This window comes from Pinus tabuliformis, chromosome 5_2 (assembly GCF_031772625.1).
Source record: "Pinus tabuliformis cultivar Carrire ecotype Pingquan chromosome 5_2, CPIR1, whole genome shotgun sequence".
NCBI classification, from domain to species: Eukaryota; Viridiplantae; Streptophyta; class Pinopsida; order Pinales; family Pinaceae; genus Pinus; species Pinus tabuliformis.
The window spans coordinates 1,092,088,568-1,092,116,002 of record NC_142306.1 but is presented as its reverse complement, the minus strand read 5'-3'; positions in this window follow the sequence as shown (position 1 = coordinate 1,092,116,002).

Here is a 27,435-nt window from a genome sequence, read left to right as displayed (position 1 = left end):
TATTGTCGAGGAGCCTGGGGTCACTTGTCGGTAAACCTTGGATTATTGTCAAGGAGCCGGCAAGGGGATTGAGCTTGTTACTCTGCCCTTGCGTGCTATCGGGTCGTAGACTGTTCCCCCAGGTATATTTGTTGTTGTTGGTAACCTTAGTGACCATTATCTTTAGGATTCTACCCGAGGTGACGGTGGAGGGAAGATCCCACTGTACCTGGAGCAGACGTCGGCTAGACTCACTTGGATTTTCTGGGGGGTTCACTTCACTCGAGACGGTTAAAGTGGAGGAACTTGGTCCAGTCTATTCATTAAGCAGGTTGCCGGGGTAACTGTTCCACCCGCCACTTCTGTAATGAATTCTGCGATGTTGGATTCCATCACCAACTAGTGTTTTCGGTCCGGACGGCTACTGTTTGTGTGTGGTTTGACTCCTAGATTTGATAGCGCGTGTTAATTTGTTTGTTTTTACTTTTAGAGACCATAGGTGTGAATTGTGAATTTTAATTGTTAGGTGTGAATTGTGCATTGTTAATTTTAGTTTTAAATTGTTAATAAAATTCACTGAAGTTGAATATAATGGCAAATGTTCCGGAATTTACCAACCTAGGAACCCCTCCTAACGAGAATCCTAGTACTTTTCCTTACTTTGGAAATGTTGGTCCTCCTTATATGGCTACTTTGTCATTACCTGGATTTACAATAGGATTACCGATATGGTTATTTTCAACTTCGTTGGCCCAAAGTACTCCAATTGTTCCATCTCAACCGGATGCTTCACCTCAACAGAGTTCACCATCTCAACATCACCAACCTTCTGTTGACCCTTTACCTTCTTCGCCTAATTTTTCTTCCTCCATTTCTTCCTCTTCGCCTGGTAAAAGTCTTGATGCTAGTAACCAGGAGGCTAAGAAGAAGAAGAAAGGGAAGAAGAAGAAGAAGAAGAAGAAGCAAGATAAGAAAGAAGTCAACCAACCAACCATGGCTGTAAGTGTTAGTTGTGTTGAGGAAAATTCTGACATGCACCGTAAACCCAAATACCCTTGCAGGCTTTGTAAGGGTGACCACTTCCTTGTCAATTGTCCTGGTATTCCAAAGGTCTTGGAAGTATGGTCAGAAAAATCTCATCAACTTTCCATTGATCCATCAACCAGTGATAGTCAGGTTCCTGGGAAAAAGGGTAAAGTTAGGTTTCCTTGTAAGTTATGCAAAGAGAGTCATAAAACTCACATTTGTCCTCACATAGATGAAGCCTCAACATTGTTGGAAAAACTTACTGTTCCACAGCCAGAATTTCCAACTGGTTACCGTAAACTTTCTCCCAACCTAACGTCAACTGACAGAGTGGTCGATTCAAATTCACATTCGGTCGATCACACTCTCCCATTGGAGAGTGAAACTCATGTCACTCAGGTTGATGATCCATTAGTTGATCAAGTGGTCGATTCAATTTCACATTCGATCGATCCCACTTTCTCTTTAGAGAGTGAACTTCATACCGCTCAGGTTCTTCTTGTTACATCAGATTCTTCTATGCCGGGGGGCATTTCACCTGTTTCTACGGAACCCCCTCCAAGTACTGAGGTCTTTTCCTTTGATTGGAATCGACTGACAGAACCTCGTCTTCCTTCCTCCATCCCTTTCCAAATCATTGTCAAGGCTGGTGGTAGGGACATACATCGTACTCAAGTAGACGAAGGTGCTTCTGTTAGTATTTTATCCTCAACTGTTTGGAAAGCTTTGGGTTCCCCTCATCTTGCGCCTATTACGCAGAATCTGAAAGCTTTTAACAGAACCATTAGTGAACCTTTAGGGATCCTTCCTAAGTTTTCTCTTACCTTGGAAGGTAAAACTGTCTATATTGATCTTATGGTAGTTCGAGGTCCCTTGGATTTCAATTTACTCCTTGGGCGAGACTATGTTTATGCAATGAAAGTTGTCGTATCGACACTCTTTCGCGTGATGTCTTTCCCTCACAATGGCAGTATTGTGACTGTAGACCAGCTTTCGTTCCCTAGTCTTTTTTCAACTACCAATAATATGACACCCCTAAATGTTCCTGATTCTAAAGTGGTATCTACCCTGCCACGGGTTAATTATGTGGCAACTGGTCCCATGTTTTCAGTTACCGATGTAAGTTAACCTCTCACTGTTGATTTAGATCCGGTAATTGACATGGAAAACTCTATGGGGTTACTTGAACACGATGTTCTTATCCCTTTTGAGTCTCTTGACATGTGTTCCTTCCAGAGAAGTATTCTTCCTTCTGATGAAGACCTCTTGGAAGCCATGATCAAGGTGTGTCCATTGACATGTCTTTCTTCTAGTTGGAAGCCATGATCAGTGTGTACGAGGAAAGTTCCTTTTACTGTGTCAACCTCGTTAAAAAATGAATCAGTGAGAATGAAGAAAGTTCCTTTTACTGTGTCAACCTCGTTAAAAAATGAATCAGTGAGAATGAAGAAAGTTCCTTTTACTGTGTCGACCTCGTTAAAAAATGAATCAGTGAGTGTGAGGAAAGTTCCTTTTACTGTGTCAACCTCGTTAAGAAATGAATCAGTGTGTTTGAGGATAGTTTGTTCCCGTCTCAACCTCATTAAAAAATGAAACTGGATGTAACGAGGATAGTTTTTTCCTGTATTAACCTCGTTAAAAAATGAAACAAGCAGGTATGAGGATAGTTCTTTTACTGAGTCAACCTCATTAAAAAATGAATCAGGTAGATTTTAGGTTAAGTAGGTAGATTGTAGAGCGTAGTCATGAGCATAGTTCCTTGTCTTGTGTCAAGCTCATTAAAAAATGAATCAAGGATTTTAGAGCATAGTTCCTTGTCTTGTGTCAAGCTCGTTAAAAAATGAATCAAGGTTTTTAGAGTAGAGTTTTTGTTAGGTAGATTGTAGAGAGTAGTTATGAGCATAGTTCCTTATCTTGTGTCAAGCTCGTTTAAAAAATGAAACAAGGGTTTTGAGGATAGTTCTTTTCCTGTGTCAACCTCACTAAAAAATGAAACAACTCCCACAAGTCTTTCCAAGATCTTGAAAGTAAAGCTTCATTCCATCCACCTCATTGAATGCAATGAAGCTTGGGGGGCATGTACCTCGTTTTGCGTCATTATGCTGGGGCCATGTGAACTTATAACAAGCATGGTTTTTCGTTTCAAGCTTGCCCAAACATGAAACTGAATCCGAGCATAGTTCTTTTCCTGTGTCAAGCTCGTTAAACAATGAAACAAATCCTCCTCTACTTGAGTCGAGAGATTGACTAGATCTCATAAATGTTAAGTTGTATATTTAGGTTAGTTTTTTGCATAATTTTCTTACAGTTTTAGGTCGAGTCTTTACCTCGTTTTGCGTCATTATGCTGGGGGCATGTGAACTTATAACAAGCATGGTTTTTCGTTTCAAGCTTGCGTTAACATGAAACCGAATCCGAGCATAGTTCTTTTCCTGTGTCAAGCTCGTTAAACAATGAAACAAATCCTCCTCTACTTGAGTCGAGAGATTGACTAGATCTCATAAATGTTAAGTTGTATATTTAGGTTAGTTTTTTGCATAATTTTCTTACAGTTTTAGGTCGAGTCTTTCAAATGATCTCGTCTTAACCCTTCATTTCATCCAACTGGTTGAATGAAATGAAGCTGGGGGGCATGCGCTCTAGAATTTATGCTTAGGGGGAATCAAGCACAGTTTTATCTCTTTTTCAAGCTTGTGTAAAAATGAAACTACTTCGAAGCATAGTTTTTATCTGTTTCAAGCTTTTGTAAAAATGAAACCTATCTCAAGTCAATTTCAGTTATTTTCAAGACTCGTTAAACTCATGAAAATACCGAGATTATTTTGCTATCTTTCATTCTCGTAAAACAAATGAAAATGCCGAGTTCTTTCCGTCTTTTCCTGCTCGTAAATTAAATTGAAAGTCGGCCACATGAGTACATTTTTATCCCTTTTTCGAACTCATTAAAATTTACGAAAAAGTGAAGACCATGAGTACATTTTTATCCCTTTTTCAAACTTGTTAAAATTTACGAAAAAGTGAAACATGCAGAGTCATCTTTCAAGCTCTTTTCAGACTCCTAAAACATGAAAAGATTGCCGAGCGTTTCTTTTACACTCGTTAAAACGGAATTAAAAGACAGTCCTCTTATAGCCTTTTTCTGACCGTAAAAACAAGAAAAGATTGCCGGATTTTTGTTGTTTCAAATTCGATACTAGAAATAAAACGACATGCCTCTGATCGCTTTTTACTTTTCAGGTCAAAGGCATTAATCATGAAAGTACTCCTTGGTCGCAAGATCAAGCGGTTCTCCCAGGTATTATTTTATACTTTTTCGGGCTTGGGGGACACAAATTTACGAAAAAGTTCAACCTGGAGTCTTCTTAAGTTTTTCAGACTCTCTAAAATTGAAAAACGGCGAGTTTCTCCTATACTGGGCTCGTTAAGATTTCACAGTAAAGGACCTGTTCAATTACAAACAGGAACGAACCACTCCTTCCTAGGGTTCGAATCAAAACTAGGTTGGACTCATCTGAAGGATGAGCTTATAATCAAGCATATGTTATCCTCCTCAAGCTTGTTAAAAATAAAGAGGTACTTGCCAGAAATGGTGGGGGAAAAGAGAGAAGAATGAGCCTATTTGTTATCCTTTGTCTCAGAAGAAACCTTATTACCACTCTTAAACACGACACTTTTCATTCACCTGGGTTGGGAAATCCTTTGCCTCACAGTTGATCAAACCACATTGAAAGTCTTCAGCCGGGTTCCGGGGATTAACTTTGAGTCATTCGTTACCAAGCCATCTGTTGTGTCGTTATGTGTTCAAGAGGTCTGCAAGCAAAACTTTCATCTGCAAAATACTCGTCATCCATTTGACCATCCCTGAGTCAGTCCTTACAGCAACATTTCTTCAACTTGATCAATGATTTCGTGTTGTGGGCTTGCCTGCAACGGGTCGCTTTCTATCGACATCAGCACATTATCTAGAGAGATGACTTAGAAATCGTCAGTACCTTGAAGTCTGCATGCATCAATGGCAGGTTTCTCACCTTTGACGTCAGTTTACATCAATGACTTTCGATCAAAGGATTCCGTGAAATGTTCGACATCAACTCATTCATTCACATCTCATGGATTGTACTGGGTACTTTGAGAACCATTGACATTAGTGGTGGTTTCTCTCACACTTGTTAACAGTTTACATCATCGACTGGTAATCAAGTGGTTTCTACCATGTTTGACATCAACTCATTTATTCGCATGCCTAGAATCGTACCAATTCGAGAAGTAGAAATGAAGACCCTGGATCTAGTTTCCACCATCCAGGCTGCGAGGAGTTTTGTATTCATTATCTAAGTAGACTAATCATAAACAGATGGCTGCGCCCATACTGTGTCTACAAAAGTCTATGATTATGATGTACTGCAAGATCATTCCTGTATCAGAGTAGTTAGTCTGTTAGTTAAAGTTTTGATCTGAGTATGGGAATGCCTACCTCAGTGATGATATAATCTTATACATGTATTTTGTGTTGAAAATTGCAGGTTCTGACCAGGCTCTCCACGAGATAATCATTGAAATGATAAAGCGCTTCACCCTTCCTAGATAATACAAAACCCTAATCTACTACAGGCTTCGCACTTTAGGGGGCAATCTGTTACACTAAAAAATGTCACCATGACTATTTACAGTTAGTATGGCTCCATCCACAGTCATGCTATCCTCCTGGGCAAGTCTTATGCCTCTGCTCTCCATGTCAAACTCCAAAAAGAGAGAAAGTCTTTATAAATGTATTTATCTCTGGGTACGCAGGTTCTCTCAACCTTACCTGCGGATACGCACCTAATGTTCACAAAAGCTGCGTACTTGTACGCTTTGTATGTAAAGGGGCAGGTGCGTACCCCTGTAAAGGTCAAAATGCGCAAGTTTCATCTTTAAAAAGTTACTTGTGGTCATTTCTAGAGGCTTCTAGAAGTATGTTTGACGTGTATGAAGCGCCTCCAGATGGTTCATGTACCCCTACCAAAGAGGAACTTATCCCATCAATAAGGGAGCTATCCCATCCAAAGAGGGGATTATCCCATTGATGGTGGACCTGAATAACTTCCTCTAGAGCACTATAAATACAGGCATTGGGCCAGAAGGAGGGGAGGTTGGAAGCTAAACATTTCTAAGGGTAGATGTTGCTGGAATTAGGACTCCCATTTAGAAGCTTGTGAGGAGAGATTGCCATCTTTGCTTGTTCTATTTGGAAGTGGGTGAGCTTTGTCAAAGTAAAGGAGAACTCTTGATGGACCCTGGGAGGGACTTGCACAACACCAAGGCTCAGGTTGTAATTGTTCCTTTTGTTTCCTATTAATGCAAATGAGTCCATTCTTCTCAATAACTTGTTATTTATGAGTTGTTTCATGTACTCCTTCGTCTATGTGTTAAATATGTTTTATTCTATGAGATTATCAAGTGCTATTTAATCGTTTGATCGTTAGTGGATGCAGGTTTCAAAGTGAAGGGGGAGCTCATCCGGATCAGTGAGGCTGGACTGCTACAACAGCGTTGGGTTACAGGTAGGATCTAAACACTTGATTTCTTATATAGTAAATGCATGTTTAGAGAAGGACTGCTCTCGTTTGTCTTGTTTGTCACTAGAGAGTCTTAGGCTCCTAGGGAGGTTGGTCGTGTCCGCACTATCGACTCTTTCCGCCTGACAGTCTTACTACTGTGTTTGACTGGTGTACTCCTCTTCTAGCCAACATGAAGAGCCAGCTCACTTCTATCAGGAGGGGTCAGACTAAAAACTTTGGCTATGGAAGCATCTTGTGCACTTTCTTTTTCGAGAAGGTTCCCACACTCTGCCCCAGGGTAGCAGTTTCCATCAGCACCCCACACGATCCACGCATGGGCCGGTGGGCTGATCTGATGAAACGTCTGGGGGTGGGGAGGTCCCGAGGACTGCAATTGACGATGACTTCTTCACCTGGTGGGATCAACAAATCATCGCCGTGGATGACTACTCCTATGCTGTATTGGATTTCCGAGGAGATCCTGATTTAGCGTTACCACCCAATGTAGGATGGGGCGAGATCGGTAAGATTTTTTGATTTTATGATTTTTTGGATTTTTCAAATATAATGATGAAATTTGAAAAATATTTTTTGATGAGATTCAAATGGCTGATATGGTGATCATGTTCCAGACATTGGGCATGTACGACCAGATGGATTCCCGCGGCATGGACGGCGTGGCCAAGGAGCCGAAGAGGCGGCTGCTGATACGGAACGGACCCTAAACAACGTCCAGCGACACTTGGCGAGACTGAGCTGCCGAGTACCGACGGTCGTCATAGAGGACCTTCCTCCGGATATGCAACGTCATGTGGTTGGCATGCCACGTGACTGGGTTCGCATCTTTCAGCGCGTGACCAATGCTATAGTGACATACTTAGACGCTCATCCTGAGCCGAGGCATTAGATATGCTGGACATGATTATGGGCATTTGAGTCCCAATTTTGTATATTTTTTGGACACACATATGTACACTCGAGACGCTTTACGATATATATATATACAGTTTGACTTTTTGATGCGTGATTTTATTGTGATGAATGATTAATATGCCAGTCTAATGCTTGATTAGCGATAGAATCAGCTAACCAATTATGAGATCTTGAAATATGAAAATAATTAATATAAGTAAATGATCTTTGCAACAACCTCACCCTTAAATACTGGCGATATAAAGATGGATCCCGTACCCAATAAATGTTATTTAATTGAGACACTATCAATTGAGAATCAAGATAAACTACCAACAAGTCGATCCCATGAGAGATTGCCTCGGATAATAAATTAATAACAGCAGTATACTCGGCCATATTATTTGAAGCAGGATCAATGCACACGCCTCTTGATACCATCAACTGACCAGTTGGATAATAGAGTACCCAAGCTGCGGAAGTAAGATTCCGAGTGTGCCGACTAGCACCATCGGCGAACCCAAAATAAACCAAATCATCCATCAACACCTGCCAAAGCAGACCAAAAAGTGCTGATATCAGAAAACTCTCGATGATATATGTACAAATATACATAAAATACAAAGAAGCCATTGCCTGGTAAAACTAAGAAAAGTACTTCTTTAGGTAGAGCCCATTTCGGGGCTTCGCCAGCTTGTTTCCCTCGAAATCAATTAACTCATATGATCCTTTTTCTAAAACTCGTTTAATAATGAAAGGACCGTACCACATAGGCTTAAATTTTCCTGCCCCCAAGGCGTCCTTATCTTGGTCATAGACCAGGACAAGGTCACCTTCAGAAAAGACTCGAGGACGGACAAACTTATCATACTGCGTTTTAACCCTTTTCTTATGGGCCTCATTCATCGTGGCGGCATCTCGACGCTGCTCATCGAGATGTCCCAAGTGAACTAGGTGCTCCTCGAGACTCGAAGTCTCAGGAAGAAGCTCAACAGCCAACTTCAGAGATGGAATTTCAAATTCGATCGGAAAGATAGATTCCATCCCATAAACCAACTGAAAAGGAGTAAAACCAGTAGCCGTTTTGACAGATGTTCCGTATGCCCAAAGAGCCGAATACAACATAATGTGCCAATTGGACCGATTTTTATCGATTATCCGTTGGAGTATCGTCTTAAGAGTTTTATTGACCGCCTCGACCTGTCCATTGGCCTGAGGATAATAAGGGGATGAATGCTCCTGACGGAAACCTAATTTAAGAGCCAATTCGGACATTAGTTGATTTTGGAAATGACTGCCATGGTCAGTGACAATCTCTCTTGGGATACCGAATCTTGAGATAACCTGATTGAAAAGAAACAAAGCTGCCGTGTCACTATCGTTCTTATAAGTAGGCATGGCTTCGGCCCACTTCATAAAGTAGTCTACAGCCACGATAATGTACTTGTGATTCGCCGATGAAGGCGGATTACAAGTTGTGAAATCAATACCCCACTTAGTAAAGGGACCGACAGTGATAACGGGAAAAAGGGGAGCTGGATGCGCACGCATCTTGCGAGTAGAGATTTGACACGGGTGACAGCGTTTTACCGCTTCCACATAGTCCTTAAAGAGTGAAGGCCAAAAATAGCCGTCACATAAGATGCGCTGGGCTGTAGCAAGCCCTGATAGATGACCACCACAAGCTCCACTATGGCAGTCATTGAGCACCGACTTTGCTTCCTCTAAGGTTAAACAACGCCGAAGGATTGAATCAATCCCTCGATGGTATAATGTGTCACCAATGATAATATAGTTTTTAGCCAGGTGACGTAATTTGCGACGTTCATCCTTGGAGAAAGTAGAGGGAAACTTCGAAGTCTGGAGATAAACAATGATATCTCCATACCAAGGGTCGAGTGAAGAGATGAGGAATAAATGTTCGTCGGGAAAACTTTCCTCATAAACAGTATCCTCTCCACAAGGAAGCTCAGAAATTACCTCAGCGAAACCATAGATTTCTTAGACTTGGCAGACAAGAATTCGAGGTCGAATTCTTGTAAAATGACAATCCATCTATTATATTTGCCCCCAATCACTCGCCTACTGAGGAAAAATTGAGACGGATTGACCGCCGCTAAGACAAAAGTTTTGCGTAACAAGATATAATGACAGAGCCTCTGGACAGCGTGGACAGCTGCCAAGGCCAAATTCTCAACCGGAGAATAGCGGAGTTCAGGGCCTATTAAGCCTCGGCTCAAATAATAAATCACATGCTCAGCAAGAGCATCGTCCTCCTGAACTAGAACCATACCAATGGTTGATTCTGCTGCAGCGAGATACAAAAGGAAGTCTCTACTATAATCCGGTGGACTCAAAAGCGGGGCAGAGACTAATGCCTTTTTCAAAGCATCAAACGACCGCTGCGCAAAGTCATCCCACACAAATGGAACCCCTTTTCGTAGCAAACGCATGAACCCTTTAGTAATCTCGGCATAGTTTGCTATAAACCGTCTTAAGAAATTAGCCTTCCCTTGAAGACTTTGAAGTTGACGAATTGAGGACGAGGGAGGCAACTGAACTATTGCCTCAACCTTGAAGGGATCAACCCAAATCCCTTCATTGGACACTATGAACCCTAACAACCGACCGGATGTAACCGCGAAAAATGCACTTGTTGGGATTCAACCGGATTTTATAAAAACGACAACGTTCAAAAACCATTCGAAGATGACTAGGATGATCAGTTCTCTTTCGAGAATGAGCAACGAGATCATCCAAGTATGCCTCGATGACTTGTTTGATGTCGTGGAAAGCATATGACATGGCCCGCTGAAAAGTAGCTCCAACATTTTTAAGACCAAAAGGCATCTTTCTATATGCAAAGGTACCCCAGGGACATATAAAAGTTGTCTTATGTTGATCTTCAGGACGGATAGAGATTTGATTATAACCTAAAAAACCATCCATGAAGGAAAAAATTTCATTACCCGCACACTCGTCGATAATCTGATCAATGAATGGCGTGGGGTAATTGTCTTTCGGACAAGCCTTGTTTAGGTCCCTAAAATCGATGCATACTCGGATTGTTCTTTGCTTTTTGTCCACAGGGACTGGATTAGAAACCCAATCAGTAAGAGGAACAGGGTATATAAAACCCGCCCTTAGCAGCTTCTCAACCTCAGCGTTGATAGCCGTTGCTTTCCTAGGGTTGACCGGTCGAAGCCTTTGACGAACCAGTTTTGCGTTTTCGTACGTCTTGATCTCATGTTGAACTATAGAAGGATCAATGCCAGGCATTTCCTCATAACACCAAGCAAGTACATCACGATATTCCTTGAATAGGTCGGTGTAAATTTGAATTTCTTCAGGGGAACACTCAATTTCGATGAAGATATTTTCGATGACGTTAGGGTCCCTAGAGATGTTTATAGGTATCGTTTTTGAAATTACCGACATATTACCTTCGGCACAAACGTGTCTCGGAGCCAAAGGGTTCGATACCGTACAAACATCACTAGTGAAGAGCTCGGAGAATCTAGATTCTACTTCCTGCAATGGAGGAAGAAAGTATGAACAATGGTGTAAGTCTTCCCAAGGTTGATCTATACCCATCATTACTTCGAGGATTGCTTCTTCAGAAGGCAGAACCGAATCTAAGCAGTCCAAGGCAGAGGTAGAATCAAGGCTCCAAGCCAGGGCCACATGACCATCTAACTCCTCTTCGGAAAAAGGAGTAGAATGGTTGTCTGCAAAGTCTACGATAGACTGATATCTAAGCTCAGCTGCAGATATAGGGAATGCGATTCCATTTACTTGCCCTTCAACTAATGTGGTCGTAGGCGAAGGCAAGGTCCAAGGGTCTGAAAAATAACGAGTTCGGAAGAACTCTTCTCAAGGAGACTCCTTAGATGATGAAATAGCATTAATCTTAGTGAAAGGAGAGGGAAGATCAAATGTACCCATCAATGAGGAATACATCCCTACTCCTAAATTCTCAGTCGGCGGGCGAGGGTTATCCACTAAAGGGACAGTAGAGTCAGAGCTTGCTTGAGGATCAACTGGACAATAGTCCAATTGATCAACCTTAACGATTTTCCCCTCATGAGGAAAGCAAATGACACGAAACAGAGTCGAAGCAACGGATCCATCTCGTATACCCAGTTCCTTCCTAATAGGAGATTATAGTCTAGGTTAGCGTCTATGACCTCTACTTCAATATTGACGACCTTTCCCCCAACACATATAGGAAAGGCCGGGATAATCCCATGCGGCTTGTGAGAATGACCGTCAACTGCAGTCAAGACGGTGGGTGAAGGAACAGCCGAAGGTGATCCAATAGCCTTCGAGCATGACATCAACATAACACATGTGGAAGCTCCCACATCTACTACGGTGCGAAAAATATTGATTTTCTGGTATGTAGACTTTATTTGAAAAGCCATATGATGAGGGAGTCGATTTCTAACATTTAACATGTCAAAAGTGAGCACTAAAGAATTAGCTGGATCGACTGCTCCAATCGCGGAGAGTATAGCGCTTCTCTGAGCTGGACACGACTGGAGAACCTCTAAAGCGGACATAGCGCATGAACTCTGAGCCAGATCCTCCACAATGGAGTAATTCTGGGCGGCCCTAGCATTAGGATTAATCGTCGCGCGTTTAGCGGAACCTTTCGGTATCCGTGGTATAGTCTCGACAGGGGGTCGCTCAATATGAAGGTCAGTACTTCCGGGAACAGTCTTGTCCTTGGAAGTTTCGGCTTCACCCTAATCACGTGACCGAGTAGCCACATGGACGTTAGAACCCATCATGAAAACATTTGACGATTTTCCCCTTCCTGGTTGCCCCCAGCGGAGGTTCCAGGATTTGAACTCGCGCCAGCAAGAAGTTGCTGCCCTTGGGGAAACGGGTTGGTTAACACAGCTTGAGAACTAGAAGTCCCTTTCTGTCCTAACAAGCGTTGAGCGTCTTCAATCTTAGGGCAGAGATGAGTTAGACGATCTCCACTGCACAACTTGCATGGAAACTTGACTTTCTTTCTCGACTCATTTCTACCACCACCAGCATTGTTGCCGGATTTATTTGCATCAGGCTTCCCATCCTGGTTCTTTTTCTTACCTCATCCTTTCTTTTTCCCATTGGAATTTTGATTTCCTTTGGGATTATCAGATTGGACGGCATTTATTGAAGAAGTTTGGGAAGCGGGGGGATTAGACAATGTGACTTGATTGTTAGAAGCAGTTTGCAAGGACAACTGCTGCAATTGATTCAACAAGTTCACGGTAGTTGTGTCTACTGACCCGACGATACCATCCGCGTACGGACCTGGCTTCGGCTTAGCTACATCAACCTTAGATCCAAGAGCATCTGGCAAGTACTTTTGTAGGATCCCAGACTGAGAGTAGATCAATTCTAATTGCTGGGCCCTAAAAATGGCTTTCTCCTCAGAATAGACCCCAGACATGGAGACATCCTTGGAGATCTCGGGTTGTAAAGACTTCAAAAACCACTCGAGACGGTACTCCGGAGGGATTTCGGCTTTAATGAGCCTCTTTCTCCGTCTCCATTCCTGAATATGATCAGAAATGTGGGTTGCTTTATCCTGACGAAAGGTGGCCAGAAGTTCAGTTCCGGCATCATAGCGGACAGGCAACTGGAAGTGATTTAAGAAAATATTGGCTAAGTCAGCAAACGATGTAAAGCTGCCCCCTTGGCAACTCTATATACCATTTGGCCGCATTACCAGTCAAGGTGCGCTGAAAGAGTCTCAACCTAATCGAGTCATCGATAAGGGAGTTAGATGAGCACCACAAATGGAATGTGGTTACATGGTCGCCTGGGTCTTCACCACTCTTCCCTTCAAATTTTGGAATGTCCGAAGGGAGTTTGGTTGGGACCGGAGGCTAGGCCGGATTGTACCTGATTGGGTCATTTGTTAACTTAGTGAGATCTGGCAAGTTTAACGTTGCCAGAAATGGAAGCCTAGGAGGACCTTGGGGATTCCACCCAGACTGGGCAGAACTCCCAAAGCTCTGAAAAGATTGTCCTAGAATTTGGGAGGCACTAGGCTGCCCAAAGTGACCAGTAGAACCGGCTGAACCAAAAGGCAAGCCTTGTGGTCCAGCAAAATTCGGAGTTTGACTAGCTCCGGCCGTATAACCTCCATAACCAGCAAAGTTTCCTCCTAAAGGATTGTAGGGAGTTGATAACCCCTGATACGGATTCCAAGCCAAAGCAAGGGGAGGAATACTTTGAAACATGCTAACCGTGGAGTACGGCCTATTCCCTTATTGGCCGATAAACAGATTCCCAGTTCCCGCGCTACTAACCCCAGGGTTATTCCAACCTTGGAAAGGATTGCTGCTTTGTACTACAGAAGAAAAAGGCATGGATCCTACCATCGGGTTGGAATGTGGTATATGACCACTTCCAAAAGGAAACCCTAGAATGAAGCCGATCCGCTCATCATGGACGTAGCGGCACTAAACAGAACCGATGGAATACCCTGTGATTGGGTGCCTAAAGGGAAGAGTCCAGTACCAAAAGCATTGGTTTGGGCATTTCCACTCGTGGACGGAATGGAGGTAGACCCAACTAAAGATGTGCTAGCAAAAGATCCGAACAAGGAAGCGGAGGGGATGGAAATGGTTCCTCCCCCTTGCACCGATGTTGGGGTTTGCATAGTCGTAGCACTCGTAGAAGCCATGCTTCCAGTAGTGGTCATCGATGGTAAGCGCGTAGCGTAACCTAGACTTGATGGTCTATGCGTCGGAGTCCCAACGTATTGTAATACGTCTGGATGACTAGATGGTAGTGGAGAATTTGGAGCCACTAATGACTCTGAAAGTTCTTTTACCTCTATGTTATTCTCCGCTTGAAAGCGAAATTGAGAAAGGACTGGAGTGTCCCTCTCTTGCTCAAAAGTGCCAGGCCTTGCTTGGCTGCTAATGCCCCCGAGAGGAGGATCAATCCCCGATGCGTCAACCGGCGTGGGACGGAACCCACCGGTAGTATTGCCTCTGCGCCTTCTAGGAGAAGGCTCTAAACTTGGTGACGAGAGACCACGAAGTCTTCGAGACCGTCTTGGAGATCGGTCAGCCACTTTGAATTTTTTGTTATGATCTAACTAAAGACTCAAAAAATTGAAAGCTAGTCCAACTAGGAGCACAAAGCACACACTATAAAGTCCCTAAAGATACAGCCAGTCAAACAACTTCCAAGTATTTCCGCTCCGGGTGATTAAGACCGGACACCAAAATACGAGAAAGTGAAATAAGGGGCCTTCCGAAGATAGTCTGGGATGATGAGGGCCCAGTCCTATCAGCGAAGGTATCAGAGGAAGTTACGCTGACCTCCTAACAACAGCCTGCGCCGGTGCAAGCCCCCAAGCTTCACAAGGGTGCCCTCCAGTAGTACTGTCGAGAGTGATACAACGTCAACCTCATGTGCCACGTGATTCCCCTCCGCAGCCACCTGTGTAGTTCCCTAGGAGGAGCAACTATGGATACCAACTCGTCACAGAAGCCAGGCGGAACAGTCGTGAGGTAAGTTCGGACAAGTAGGAGAGGGGGTATCTCTCTTCCCTGTCTTCACAGACCCTCGTGCTTAACTCCCAGATCCGGAGCTTTCCTGGTCTTCCTAAGGCTGTTGGATTTTCTCTCGTTATTCAGACTCCTACGTTTGACGTTTATATGGCCTTGGAGAGTTAACTCTCCACTCGCCTAACCCAAGGCCCTAAAATCCTAATCTTGTTGGTGTAACTGGCTAAAACAAAAATTTCTAGTGAATTTTAGTTAGCGCTTGATTTTATTAGGCTGTTCTTTAAGTCACAAGGTAACGGAAGTGAAACTAGTGGTGTTTTTTGACGCAAAAGAAATTAATAAAAACTTAACTACATGCGCATGCACTTTTTCATTTTTCGATGAAGAACAATTTCTATAGGGTTCAGAGGTACTTCTAATAAAACAAAATTTTCTTTTCTTTTCGTTAATGCACACTTCACACTCACAAAAGTTAACAAAGCTATGTATGCCTAAAAGGGGATGAAAATCTATCCTAATGCAACAACTATATGTGGATGCAAGATTCAAAACTACTCTAAAAACAAAAATGAAAGTTGCTTGCTTATCAAACTTTATCTTGCCACTTACAATGCCTAGATGGAATATGAAATGTTACCATTCATTTCGTCTAAACGCTAAAAGCAAGTTCTAAGACAAACATAAAGCACTTTTACTTCACTAAAAGGAAATCAAATGAAAAGCAAGTTCAAGAAAGCAAAACTAAGATTCTCAAAAGATTTTCTTCAAAGCAACAAACAAAAAGTCTTTTCAAAAAATGCTCTCAACAACACTGAAACTTGTGATTGAAGAATAGGCAATTAAACACTTTTGCGAATCAACACCACTTAATGGATGAAAACCCAACAAAAATAAATGTGTTTGAAATCGCTCTTAACAATCAAAAGAAGCAATGAAAGCCTTGGCAATGAAAACCAAAAAGATCAAAAAGACAAATTCCAAGAAAGTGTCAAACAACAACTTTCATGAAACAAAGAAGCAGATGGTCACAAAAAGCGATTTTGCCAAGCAAACAAAAAGTCACCAAAAGCAAGATTAACACAAAGATTGAATACAATCTTCCTACCCTGATGAAACAGAGCAGCCAAGATTCCTAGCAAGAAATCTTGCGTGCTTTAGCCAAGAACGATGACGCTTGCAATCAACAAAAAACAAGACCAACACTCCTTATACTCAGAGAGAATTCAGAACGAGATGCTTGCTGTAAAACAAATAACTGATACTGGAAAATGACTGTTTCAAACTGACTCAAACCACCAGAAAAACCTTCAGAGGCCAAAAAGATTTACAAATCTTGAAAATTAGAATATATACGCGACTGTACTGTAGTACAGATTGCGTGTATACGCGACTGTGTTTGAGGAAACCTGCGTATACACGGGTTCACTCAAAGAAACAAGCGTATATACGCCTCTGTATCTAAGAAAAACAACGTATATGAAAAGCTTCAAGAAAAATAAAAAAGACAAACTGAAGAAACTGGCAAAGCTTAAAGTTCAAGAACAGACCAGACAGTAACAACAAGCAGACAAGGCAGCTGAGCCCTGATTGGCTTGAAAAACACCCAAACTAGGAACAACAAGAGTGTTGTCCCCAGTGGAGTCGCCAATTCTGGTAGAGGGAATTACTCCCCTAGGGCTTTTTGGGTGAAACCCTAGCAGACTGAAAGTTGTCTATTCAAAGAACCATGCATTCATACAGCCATTATGCTATTATAAGCAAATAATGTGATAAGGGTACGTACCTTCAGTCCTAAGTTCGAGAAGGCCTTTAGGGTCCAAACCCTTCTTGGAGTTCCCTTCTTCTCTTTTGTCCTGCAAAACCAACAATTCAAAGAACACAGCAGTACATGGACAAAAACTTATAAAGAAACCATCTTCATGTTATAAAGAAAGGGAGTTAGTTATGAAATCCAAACAACCATTTACACATGAATTCAAAACATGAATATCATTAACATAAAGAAGATTCAATTGGGGAACCAAGACATGTGTTTCTTTTTATTATAGACAAATAAAGTACATAAAAAGGAATATGTTCACCTGAGTCACCTTCAACAGGCTCCAAGCAAAGCTTCCTTCCGGATCCGTTCCAGCCTCAAGCCTCTAACAAAACTCCTTCCATGACTCTCTCCATGATGTCATAAATGGTGGATGAACATCAACACACAAGGAAACAAAGGTTTCCTGTACAAAATGGGGGAAGCGCAGAAGGCACAAGGGACTTCAGACCTGGTCAAGGGGAAAATCTCAGCATAATAACCTTTCTCTCTATTCTCTCCTCCTTTAGGCCTTCCCTTTGAGGTCTTTTTACACCATCTCCAAAGTAGTTTTTTAGTTAGGAGTTGGTTGGGAACAGTTGGGCCACGGGCACTAATAGGTGATCAGTAGGTAAAACCCGCGATCTCCGCCCGAAAAGAAGGAATTTTATATTTTTTTAAGTGTTTTAATACATACACGCGGGTTGGATATACACAAACCCGCGTATACACGCGTTTAACTCAGGCCAATGTCACGTATAAGGAATAAAACACTGTTTTTTAAATTTTGGGACCAGGTCTGGAAGGAGGGGTTGCCCTAGGCCATGAGTACAGCATCACAAACCATAAGAGTGAGATTTGGAACTATAACACCTAGAAACAAACAATCAAAGTAATTTGTGATTTCCTTTATTTATGATAGATAAGAGAGGAGCAAAGGGACCAACCTGGATCTTCTGCTTGACTCCTTGCTTGATTTCTCTCTCCCTTGATAGAGTTTGCACCTCTTTTACTTATCCGGCTCAATGAATACCTGTAGAGACAAAGTAACAAAACACCATCAAAGAATCTCGATCTATTATATCATAAACAATGCAGAATTAGAAATATGTTGATCATGCAATGGCATTCATAAACAACAACATTCACAGATACACGATTGTATGGAGGAAAACTCAAAGAACTTTATTAATAGTAGAAGGGAGAAGTACAACCCAGCTATCTGATCCAACATCATCCTCCCAGTATCAAAGCCCTCTTCACCTCATGGAAAGCAAGATCACCCAACAATACAATGCTCTTTCTCAAAGACAAACTATCAACACTCCCTTACAAATTACAAAATTCCAGCCTCTAGATCTCTCAGATGAGGGATCCGTTTATAGATGTCTGCAAGGGTGTGAGTCATCTCTAGGTTTTTTATTAGTGTCATTCCACTTGTTGTTCTTGGTTCCACTTGAAGATTTCTTGGATCTCTTACGCATCCTTGGGCAAATTCAGAGAGGCAAGTGTCATAAGAGAAGTTTCTGGAAGATTCCATGAGCATCCACTTAGCAAACTGTCTCAGACATTTTTCCATCCTCACTCATCGCACCCCACATAAGGCCTCTTCAGTATGCATCGCACTTGGCTAGTGTAGAAGTCAGTATGCATCGCACCTTGATAGTGAAGCAGTCAGTGTGGTCTAGTTTTGGCCAATTCTGAGTGGTTTTTTAGGTGGAACGTTTGGGGAATGATGTAATCAGTTGACCATGATCCTTTAGGGTATGAAACAACACTTTTAGGGGTTAAAGATCCCTTGGTTTACCGACATATAAGATTGGGGTTGTAGTGCCCAAATATGTCTATAATAGTTGCCCCCTAAAGCATGAAGTCATAAACCTTTTAATGTCGGGTGAAATGCTTTATCATGAGGATCCGAGGTATTCGAATTGGAAGGTGACCTGTATAAGATACAATAAAATACATCATCATCATATTATTTTCATGATCTAGCTGAGGCAGGAATTCCCATGCTCAACTTTATAAATTCATTTTCATGTACATAGGACAGATAATCGTCTGCAGTTGTAGACTGGTGATTCTTCATATCAAGAGTCATCTTCCCTAGCTTAGATGACTATCCGTGCAACTTCTGTGTACATTTGATGTCTTTATATTCCTGAATATATCGTAGCCCGGATGGATGAAACTAGATCCAGGGTCTTCAAAACTCGTTCAATCTTTTCCCGATGTACAAGTCAATCCATGTGAAAAGATGTCCTGAAGTCAAACATGGAAATACATCGCCTGATTACCAGCCAATAATGTAAGCTTTTAACAAGCATGAGAGGAATCACCAATTGTTATAGACATTTTTGGGCCCTACAACCCCAAGCATGAAATGTCCATAAACCAAGGGCTCCTAAGTCCCTAAAAGTGTTGTTCTAACCCCTAAAGGAACAAGGTCAACAGATTACAGCTTCTCCCAGAAGTTCTCCATGAGAAACTGCTCAGAATTGGTCAAAACAGGATCATTGTAGCTGCTCCACTGGCTAAGTGCGTTGCATCTCACCCAAATACACTGTGAGGGTGCGTTGCATTTCAAAAGTCCCTTCTGTGGGGTGCGATGGGCGAGAAATGACAAATGGCAGTGTCATTCCGCGAGGTGGAGAGGCAATGGAAGCTTCCAGAATCTTCTCCTATGACACTTGCCTCACTGAATTCGACCAAGGATGAGTAAGAGGCCATCAGTCTCCAAGTGGAAGCAAGAACTATCAGAGAGAAGACACTAATCAAATCACAAGCTGACTTATCCCCCTTACAGATATCTATATATGGATCCCTCATCCCAGAGATCCAGAGGCTGGAATTTTGCATATTGTAAGGAATTGTTGTTGGTTTCCTAAGACAAACATCAGATTGTTGGGTGATCTAAGATTTGTTTGAGGTGAAGAGGGGCTTCTTTGCTGGGAGGTTGATGCTGGGTCAGAACAACTGGTTGTAACTCCTCTTGGCTCTTTTCTTGTTTATCAATAAAAGCTATTTGAGTTTTCCTCCATGCTTTTGTGTCATTGATGCTTGTTACATTTGTATGGTTAATTTACATCTGACCCTAGATTTTTTATGATTATAGATCCATGTCTTTGTATAGTGCTATACTTCTGTGATCTTACAGGTACTTTGTGTAGTTGGGCTTGCAAGGGAGCAGGTAGCTGAGGACTATCAAAGAAGAGAGGGATCAAATCAGGAGATTGGCGCAAGACAGAGTTTGGTCTTTTTGTTCCTCTCTATTATAATTCATAAAGGAAAAACAAAAGTAGCTTTTCTATGTTTGTTTCTAAGGCAGCTGTCACACCCTAGTGGGATAGAGCAGTTCTAAATAGACACTTTTCCTTGTAACAAAATGGCGACTCCACTGGGGATCTAATTAGTTTGTTTGTTTATCATTCTTTGTTGTTTGTTTCATAAACTTACAAGTAGCATTCGAACTGCATTTGCCATAACAAATGCAAAGTAGACAACTGCTACTTCAATCCATCTACTGGATCTGTTTATGATTTAAACAACTGATTCACAAACTATCTAATTGCCCTTGTGATAGCTCTTAGATCCTCCTTAGATCTACCCTTGATTGTTGCATTACTGATTGCTTTTTTGCTCAGCCAAAACCCAAGAACTGAACTGCAAATTGTGACCGAGAATCCGAACAGAGTCTCGTTTCTGGCCCAACGCAGGTACTGTTCAGAGATTCTGAATTTCAACGCACTTCCCGAGTGGACAACCTGCGCTACATTTCAGATTCTCTTTGTTACACGTGCGATGATCAGACTAGCTCTGTGCAGTTGTGGCTTCTGTGGTTCATTCTTTCCAGTTCTATTCTTGAATTTTGCTGCCTGTGATCAGTATATGTCTGTTTGAAACCCCTTTTCCTTACTGTTATTCCACCTCCTTTGTACAAAAGAACTGTAGATGTTTTTGTGTGTTTGTTGAGTCATTTACAGTTCTCCTTTGCAAAAGTAGCATAATCGTACTGTCTCCCTTTGATTTGAAACTGTCGCAAGTGTCGATTTCAATCGTAGGAAAAAGTTTAATTGCTGTTGATGGTCAATTATCCTGTTACTATTGCTTTTGGTCTGAATTTGTAATTTTCTAGTGTCAAAAACAAGTATTCATTTCAAAATCGTAAGGTGTTGTAATCGTCTCCATTTTTTGATTTCGAAAAGAAGATTGTTGATATTTGTCGCTTGAAAAGAAATTCAGATTTGTGCATCAACTTTCTTTTTAGCATTCATATACTAAGAAAGTCGAAAACAAATACATGCATGTGCATTTGCATATAGACAGTCTGATTGGCTTGATTTAGGAAAGTGCATTTAGAGTGTGCTCTTTGCTCTTTGTGAAAAGATTATGTCTTTCTTTTCCCTAGTAGCTAGGATTTTCATTGCATAAAGGAGATAAAAAGTTTGTTTATCATCTTAGATTGCATTTTAGGAATTACATCTACATCTCGTGGTGAACTCGAAAGGAAAACTTCATAAAAAAGATCAACTTAAAATAAATTCAATGAATCTAACAACGCTTTGGAACTTAATGCACAACATTTAGAAGTCTAGGCTAGAGATGTCTTCCGGTGTCGTAAAGCCTGGTAACTGTTGTTCTCACTGATGGTTGGGTGATTCCTCCACTTTGAGAAGATAAATGCTAGTAAGGACTTGTGCTCCCACGTACCGTCGAGTATATTTTGGGAGACCCCAATAGGCTTAATCCTTTATCCATAGGAAGCCGTGTCTACTGCCCTATCGATCGCAATGCACTAAACATAGCATTCGGGAATATTGACTACCGTACCGTAAAAAGTATTATGCAGTTTTGTGATTGGTTTGGTAATCCCTCTACCTAGATTTCCAGAGCAATCCCTTTCGTTCCTTTTCAGACTCCTTAACAAAAAAGGTCCATCTGAGCACTTGTCACTTCAGGCTCATTAAAAATCGAAGGAGACTAGAGTCATCTTTTGTTTTTTCTCGACTCTTAAAAACTGAAAAAACAAGTTGTGTCAAAGCGTCTAAAATTTATTTTAAACGGAATATTCATTACCCTTTCCTACGTTGATCTTGGGTTGAGAAAATGGAATCCACCAACCAAGGAATTCCCCTTGGAGGAAATCCTAGTCCCTTCTCCTCTTGGGGAGATGTTGGTGCACCCCATATGGCCACATTGTTGCTTCCAGGACTGACAATCGGTTTGCCTGTATGGCTCTTCTCAACCTATGTCGTTCAGAACACCACAATTCCTGAACAATCGAATCAGCAATTAGACGAGTCCAGAGTTACCCACCAACCTTCTACTTCCTCTAATTCTTCCTCTCCTCCTTCCTCTTTGCTTGATGGGGCTGGTAAAGCCAAAAGTCAAGTACCTAAGGAGAAGAAGGAAAAGAAGAAGAAAGAGAAGAAGAAGAAGGAACCAAAAGCGAATGGGGGAAAACGAATTTCGTCTAGCGAAAACCCACACACCGCACCGACCAGGCCTAAATCGCCATGTGTTATTTGCAAAGGAGACCACTATCACAGAGATTGTCCTTGCATCCCTTGGATCTTAATGGACTAGTCTCCTCGTTTGCACAACACGGTGTCGTCAACCTCTGATGATCATGTTGAAAACACACCGTCAACTAGTGAAAGTGTAGCCCCAGGACAAAAAGGAAAATATAGATTTCCTTGTAAACTGTACGAAGGCGATCATGCCATCCACCGTTGTCCCTTCTTAGACGAAGCTAAAAGAGTTTTGGATGATCATCTTGTTTCACCGTTATGACTTCCTCCTGGATATAGAAAACTCTTGCCGAGTCCATCACTAGTTGAAAATCCGGCTGGCCCGCTCAGGTGGTCGGCCGAAGCATCTATCGTTGAAGATAAACCATCTAAATCCATACCAGACGAAAGTCAAAAGGTCGAGGCGGTAGTTGACCCGGTCTTGCCTTCAGAGGTTCCATCTTCAGATGATACAGTCACTGAAGAGAACAAGGATGACACCATCCAAATTATTTTCATAAGCACAGACTCCAACGAACATGGGGGCAATTTACCCGTTTCTTTACCGCAGGAAGCAAGTTCGTCAGAGTCGTACCCGGCCGTCTATTCAGTCCCACCTCCAAGCAACCTAGTTGTCTCCTTCGACTGGAATCAACTAGGCAGACCCCGTTTACCGGCTAGTATACCATTCCGAATCATTATTCAAATATATAGAATGGTTATGGCTGGTACCATCATAGATGAAGGGGCTTCTGTGAGTATCCTTTCCTCAAATTCTTGGAAAGCACTTGGTTCGCCATCGCTTTTGCCTGAGATGAGAAATCTAACAGGCTTTGATAAAGGAACCAGTCGACCGTTAGGGATCCTTCCCGATGTGCCCATAACATTGAGAGGTAAAACCATTCACATGAACGTAATGGTAGTCCAAGGACCCCTGGATTACAATCTACTCCTTGGACGAGACTATATTTATTGCATGGGAGCAATTGTCTCCTCACTCTTTAGAGTAATGTGTTTTCTGCATGAAGGAAGATTGGTCAAGCTCGTAGACCAGCTTTCATTTCCCGGATCATACAGAGCAAATAGTCATATACCATCCCTGAATGGTCTTTTCACGCAAGAAATGTCTCAATCTCCAGTCCGTCCTCCCGATGAGCGCGAGTGATTCGGGGGGACATGACTGAAACCCAGGGGGCATGCACCCTGGTCTGCTTCGGCAGGAAAACTTCGGGTATAGGGTAGGTTTCCGCGAGAGAATATGACTAGTCTGTACCCCTGTCCGTGATTGGAAGAGGGGGTTATTCTAGAACAAGATTCTCTTGTCAAAGTTATGTGAGTGGAGTAGCCTCCTTCACTCACCTTTGTCTATTTCGGTAGACATCGCCGAAGAAGTGTTTTGTTTGCTGTAAATGGAACAATCTTTGGTAACCTGTAAGAGGTAGGCCTCTCTCGGTAAAACAAATGTTTTAACAGACTAAAGAAGGGGTAACCTTGAAACACTGTTTTATACCTGGGGGCATGCAAGCCTTTTGGCATGCAAGCGAAGAGCGACTATTTATTTTTTAAAATTTGTAGGACCTCTAACCCTTTAAACTCATAGGATTGGTCGTCTCCTAACTTGCATAAAAAAAAGGATGTGGGGTAGAACTCTAAAAGTTGTCGTTTTATATGAGACATTCTTATCACACGACTGGATTAATTGAGCAGTTTTAGCACATAGTTCAAGCTCGTTAAAAAATAAACATAAGACATGAACAAATGTTTCCCCCCGTGTTTAAGCTTGTGAAAAAATGAACTATTCCCCAGTAAATAACCATCGTGAATGTAGTACTTCAGCCATTAAAGCCTTGGTCATGTTTGCACCATCACCTCCACTTTTTCATTGGCCGATCATTCAACTCCATTTGATTGTTTACCCATTTTAAGGAACAACTGCGAAGAGTGATTTCACTAGCCATCCTTGTGACACTGCCGTGATTGGAAAATTCCAAACCTTACCTGGAATCAGCTGCTACCCGTTTTATCACTCGTTCCTCAAAAGACGAGTCTCCTTTAAGCTCTTTTCAACTGACTCGTAAAATATGAAAAGACTGCCGAACCATTGGGCTATCCCTCCTCTAGATTTTAATCTTTTTGGACCTGAGGGATTATTACACAAAAAGATCGAGTGCTTGCTTTGTTCGGCTCGTTAAAAGTATCGAAAATCCATCCCTTCTGTATTGTTTTATACTTTTTCAGACTTAAGGGATTAGGTGACGAAAAAGGAATTTTGGAGTTAGCTTTACGTTCCTTTTCAGACTCTCTAAAATTGAAAAGGACCGAGTTATCTTTGTCGTTAAACTTGTTAAAAAGATTAATAGTGACAAACTTGTCTATAGACGAGAATGAGTTTCACTATCGCTAGGCTCGTTAAAACATAGCGATGGGTTTTCCCGAAGGGCAAATTATAGAACAAGCATATTTTATCCTCCTCAAGCTTGACAAAAATAAAGAGGTACTGGTCAGCAATGACTCGGGAAAATTGGGAAGAAAACTTGAAGAAACTTTGTTGGTAGCAAGTCGCTCTTGAACATGACACTTCCACTCCGTGTCCGAGTCGGGTTGGGTTGTTTCATTCACTGGTCACATCACCATGGTCACGCCATACCATCCACATTTGGGGTTAATGCTACCAATCCATCACATCAGTGTCTCCGATATGTTCAAGAGAAGTCATTCAGAGAATTCACCTGTGTCTCACCCACTACCATACATTATACTCCATTCTTTCATGACCGCCACCCTGAACCTTATATCACCAGATTGTTTTCACCTCCATTAAAATCATTTGCTCTATTTTGTGTCATTGATGTGGGATTCATTAAGGCCCTCTTGTGACAGATCACTTCTTGTCGACAACAGCTCATTATCCAAGAAGTTGATCTAGGAACACCCCATTCAGTACTTTGAAGCTTGCATGCCTCAATGGCAAGTTTCTCACTTCCGGCGACAGGTTTACATCAATGGCCTTCGACCGAAAGATTTTGCATGGTGTTCGATGCCAAGTCCTTTATTCACACCACGTGAAGTGTACTGCAGTACCTTGAGGGTCATTATCATTATCGATGATTCCTCTCGCGCTTGTTAACAGTTTACATCATTGACTGGTAATCAAGCAATGTCTTCGACTTCAAGACATTTCTCACATGGATCGACTTGTACTTCGAGTGAAGATGGAACGAGATTGAAGACCCCGGATCTAGTTTCATCCATCCGGGCTGCGATATATATTCAGGGAAATAAAGACATTAAATGTACATCATTTCTACACAGATAATCATCCACTCAAAATGATGATGGCTCTATCAGAATCATCAGTCTACACTCAGACGATTGTCTATTCTATGTACATGAAAATGAATTTATAAAGCTGAGCATGGGAATGCCCGCCTTAGCTAGATCATGAAAATAGTATGAAGATAATGTATTGTATTGTATCTTATTACAGGTCTCCTCCCAGCATTGAAAGAACTTCGGATCCTCATAATAAAGCATTTCACCCGACACCAAAAGATTAACGGCCTCATACTTTAGGGGGCAACTGTTATAGACATTTTTGGGCCCTACAACCCCAAGCATGAAATGTCCATAAACCAAGGGCTCCTAAGTCCCTAAAAGTGTTGTTCTAACCCCTAAAGGAACAAGGTCAACAGATTACAACTTCTCCCAGAAGTTCTCCATGAGAAACTGCTCAGAATTGGTCAAAACAGGATCATTGCAGCTGCTCCACTGGCTAAGTGTGTTGCATCTCACCCAAATACACTGTGAGGGTGCATTGCATTTCAAAAGTCCCTTCTGTGGGGTGCGATGGGTGAGAAATGACAAATGGTAGTGTCATTCCACGAGGTGGAGAGGCAATGGAAACTTCCAAAATCTTCTCCTGTGACACTTGCCTCACTGAATTCGACCAAGGATGAGTAAGAGGCCATCAGTCTCCAAGTGGAAGGGAGAACTATTAGAGAGAAGACACTAATCAAATCACAAGCTGACTCATCCCCCTTACAGATATCTATATATGGATCCCTCATCCCAGAGATCCAGAGGCTGGAATTTTGCATATTGTAAGGAATTATTGTTGGTTTCCTGAGACAAACATCAAATTGTTGGGTGATCTAAGCTTTGTTTGAGGTGAAGAGGGGCTTCTTTGCTGGGAGGTTGATGCTGGGTCAAAAAAACCGGTTGTAACTCCTCTTGGCTCTTTTCTTGTTTATCAATAAAAGCTATTTGAGTTTTCCTCCATGCTTTTGTGTCATTGATGCTTGTTACATTTGTATGGTCAATTTACATATGACCCTAGATTGTTTATGATTATAGATCCATGTCTTTGTATAGTGCTATGCTTCTGTGATCTTACAGGTACTTTGTGAAGCTGGGCTTGCAAGGGAGCAGGTAGCTGAGGACTATCAAAGAAGAGAGGGATCAAATCAGGAGATTGGCGCAAGACAGAGGTTGGTCTTCCTGTTCCTCTCTATCTATAATTCATAAAGGAAAAACAAAAGTAGCTTTTCTCTTTTTGTTTCTAAGGCAGCTGTCACACCTTAGTGGGATAGAGCAGTTCTAAATAGACACTTTTCCCTGTAACACCGATAATGATAATGACCCTCAAGGTACTACAGTACAATTCACGTGGTGTGAATATATGATCCGATGTTGAACACCACGCAAAATCTCTCAGTCGAAGGCCATTAATGTAAACCTGTCGCTGGAAGTTAGAAACTTGCCAGTGAGGCATGCAAGATTCAAAGTACTGAAAGGGTTGTTTCTAAGTCAACTTCTTGGATAATGAGCTGATGTCGACAAGAAGTGATCCATCGTAGGAGGACTTTAATGTCTCCCACATCTATGACACGAAACGAATCGAATGACTTTTCTGGAGGTGAAAATGACCTGATGATACAAGGTTCAGGAATGTTGGTCATGAAAAATGGAGGGTGAAGGTATTACAGTGGATGAGGCATTGACTAGATGGTGAATTCTCTGAATGACTTCTCTTGAACATATTGGTGACATTGAGATGGATTGGTAGCGTTAACCCCAAAAGGTGTATGGTATGGAGGACCAATGGTGATATGACCGGTGAATGGAATAACCCAACCCGACTCAATCAT